Here is a 3,584-nt window from a genome sequence, read left to right on the forward strand (position 1 = left end):
TCCCAGTGCAGCACCAGTCCCTTTACTGGGACCAGCGCAAGGAGCAGAGAGAGGGAGCACCAGTCCCTGCCCTTGCCCTATCCCCATGCATGGGGTTGTGCCACGAGGGGGCATGGGGAGACCAGAGCTGCTCCCAGTTCCTGGCTCTTCCCTGGAGCAGATCTGTCCCAGGAAGGTGGAAAAGGTCTGACAAGGCTGAGCTCTGTCGGGCAAGAGCTAGCTGACCCCTTTTCCTGAGGGGGAAACCCTGCAGAAATGAAGGAGGCTGCTTTTTCCCTTGCACAGATGCCCATGCAAAGGGAACTGCCCAGGATTGCCCAGGATTTATCCCAGCTTTTCCCCCCAGGGAAACAGCTCAGCACCTTCTTCTTCCCACATAGACTCCAGCAGAGCATCCCCATTGCTGCTGAGAGGGATGGAAAAGCATGGCCACGGCAGAGCAGCCACAGGTGATGGAGAGTCTCTCCTTTGGTGTGGGCAAATGCTTTCTGGCTGACCTAAAACATCAGTACCAGGTACCTTTTGCCCAGTGGGGTTGTACAAGCTTCTCTGTGACTGTAGCTGTGAGTTACCACCTTCCTGCAACTCCTTTTGGATCAAGAAGTCCCCATATACCAGCAGTGGATGGTCAGGATGCAGGAGAGGTGGTGAGGACCAGAGGATGGCACCCACGGTGGGCATGCTACAAGGCAAAGCCTTAGGTGCAGGACGCCCATCTCAGAAACACAAGGAAGGTGGAAAGTCACAGCAGGGCGTGGGGTTGTGTGTCTCCAAGAGACAGGAAAAGGCACAGAGGTCAGGGTGGAGAGGTTGAGCCCAGCCTGATTGAGCTCCTTCAGCTCCATCATCCCTGTCAGGCATTTCTGAGCATCTAACAACCCTCAGTATTTTGCAGTGTCTTTGTTTTCCCTCCCCATAAGCTTAGCCAGCTGCTCTCTGAACCTTTACCATCTATGATGTCCTCTGTGTGTGTGTGCGTGTGTGTGTGCATGCCCATGGGGAGCCCAGGCACACAAGGAGAGATACCCATGGTGAGAGGACAGGCCCGTGCTACCCAGTTCTACAAGATCTGCTGGGGATGAAGGATGCAAAACACAGTCCATTTTCACCTTTCCTAACCTGATCCACAACAGCCTGCAACTCCAAGGTACCAATGAGGAGTCCCAAAGTGACCGGGAGACATCCAAGAGGCAAATAATAAGGAAAAAGTGGTTAATTTGGTTAGGGAATACAAATAGAAAGTAAAACTGTGTTGGTGTTAAATTAAATTAACTTGGGGATTTTACTAGCACCACGAGCATGTAAACATGCATCTTATTTTTTCATCTTTATCCTAATTTTTCATTTTAGAGGCGCTGACCAAATTGCAGCCAGGATGGCAGCATGTTGCAGTGTAAATTGGGCTGGTCTGGCTCTTCCCCAAAAATAAATCCTTGCGTTATCCTGAGTGGGCAACAGAGGGTGTGCAGCCAGGGATGGAGCGATGGAGTCAGAGGAGCAGCAAACAGCCAGAAGAGGGTTTTACTGCTGCAAAAAATAAAGTGGCAAATTTGGGGGGCATTATAAAGGAGGCAGGAAAGGTCAAGTGGAAGGGTTAATTCTTGAGGATGAGAAGGGTGAAGAAAACTTCCAACAGTGTCAGGATGGCCGAGTGGTCCAAGGCGCCAGACTCAAGGCTCTGCTGCCTCTGCCTGGGGGTTTCTGGTCTCCGAATGGAGGCGTGGGTTCAAATCTCACTTCTGACCCACCTTTTCTCCTGAAAGCTGACTTTGTAAATAATTTTAAAAAATAATCCTTCCATTATGCCTGCACCTGAGTTTGGCAAAACACCAATTCTCCATTTCCTCCCCGCCACCCGCACCCCCCCCAAACCCATGGTGTGGTACCAATCTCTACTGTTCACCCATCGCCAACTGCACCCACACGTGGAAGAAAACCACATGGAGGGACAGGTGGTGGCAGCGGGGTGCGCGCGGCCCCACAGGTGGTGGTCGGCACCAACACCCACCTGCTGCTCCCCTGGTGGTCTAGTGGTTAGGATTCACCACTCCTGCTGCCGTGGCCCAGATTCAATTCCCGAGCCAGGCTGATCTTGCTTCTTTTTAAGAATCACTGCTTTAATTGTCATGGATAACAAGTTGATGAGGGATGGGCTTAGTGGAACTCAGTTATCACTATCCTGGGGTACCTTAGACCGGTCGGGCTTCTTCCCCAGCTTGCAGCAATTCCCATCACCTGCTGGTAATTAAAGTATGCATATTCAAGAATATATAACCGCCTACTTGCAGCATGGAGGCGGTGAAAGCCTGTATTTCTCTAAGGTAAACAAACACTGACAGATTCTCAGTAACAAAACACTGAGCCACAGCCCAGACCCTCACCATCCTTTCCTTCAAGAGAACCCACCACCACCACCAAAGGCTTCTGCATTTGGACTTTATTGCAATGCTACACTGACTCTTTCATCTGGCAGACTCCCCACTCCACCTGGCGCATTGCTCTGAACTTCCCAAACTGGTGGTTGCACAGATCTTGTCAGCAATTGGGGAGCCTTGGGGGCTTCATTCCTCTCCCTGGAGCTTTAGAACTTGTTTGTCACCCAGCCAGACCTCAAGGGAGGGATGATGTTGTCTCTAGCGCCTGTTTCTAGGTCCCAGCACATCACCTTCGCCTGCATGCACTGCGAGGCAGCTTTCGCTTGCTTGAGGCTGTTGGCAAGGATGTCCTTTGGCCGCTTGGTCTTGGTCAGCCCCTGTCCATAGGCCATGACAACAAGCCCTTCCTGGTGGAAGAGAAGCCACGTGGCCTTGGCGTTGGTGCGGAGGGCACGTTTCAGAGTCCTTTTCCTCTGCTTCTTTGTAGGCCGACGCTTCACCTGGCTTCCCTGACTTGGACAGGGATCTCTTGTGTCCAAAAAAATCTTGTACCCGGGTGATGCACCCCATGAGTGTAGAGCTGTAAGGTGCAGTGTAGGAGAAGTGGCAGGACTCTGCGACCAGGGGAAGGGGAGAAGCTGTTGACGGTACTGCTCTCTGCTGCACTGGCTGGCATTTAGAGCAGAGTATCATGATACTCTTGGTTACTGTTTCGGGGTAGGAACTGTCATCTAATTCAAGTGGTGTTTTCTGTGATGTGTGTGGAACTGCACGTGCAATACCAAGAAAACAAAATGAAGCATTTGAGAAGGGATGGAACTTATTTCAGTAGGGAGGCTAGGAAGCATTTAAATTAATGACTTGATGTTAACGTTGTTAAGGCTAAGATGAGTCATTGCAGACTTCAATGAAATGTGGTTTGTCTGATGTAATGCAGACCACTGGTAAAGGAAATTATGAGAAAGAGATGACTTTTTCATTTTTTGTCCTGTTTTTATGGCTGCAGTTTCAGAGTTTTTGCTCTAGGAGTCTCATTTTCTAGAAAGACAGAACAAGGAAAACATTGGGGTTTCTATGCAGTCAGGTTCTGACAGGCTGACAATGTACTGTGCGCTCTGTACTGACTATTCAGCGGCACGTCTTTGCTGTAAATGTGAGGTAATTTGATAGATAAGAGATACTTGTGTTTGCAAAGCGTCAGTCTGTTCC

The 3,584-nt window shown here is 50.1% G+C and overlaps 1 non-coding gene across 1 annotated transcript; it reads left to right on the forward strand.

Moving 5' to 3' along the window:
* The first annotated feature begins 1,637 nt into the window (after nucleotides 1–1,637).
* On the forward strand, nucleotides 1,638–1,745 carry TRNAL-CAA (transfer RNA leucine (anticodon CAA)). The gene is made up of 2 exons: nucleotides 1,638–1,675; nucleotides 1,700–1,745. It is a non-coding gene; the product is annotated as a tRNA-Leu (tRNA).
* The last annotated feature ends 1,839 nt before the right edge of the window (nucleotides 1,746–3,584 follow it).

Source organism: Falco biarmicus, chromosome 3 (genome assembly GCF_023638135.1).
Source record: "Falco biarmicus isolate bFalBia1 chromosome 3, bFalBia1.pri, whole genome shotgun sequence".
Classification (NCBI taxonomy): Eukaryota; Metazoa; Chordata; class Aves; order Falconiformes; family Falconidae; genus Falco; species Falco biarmicus.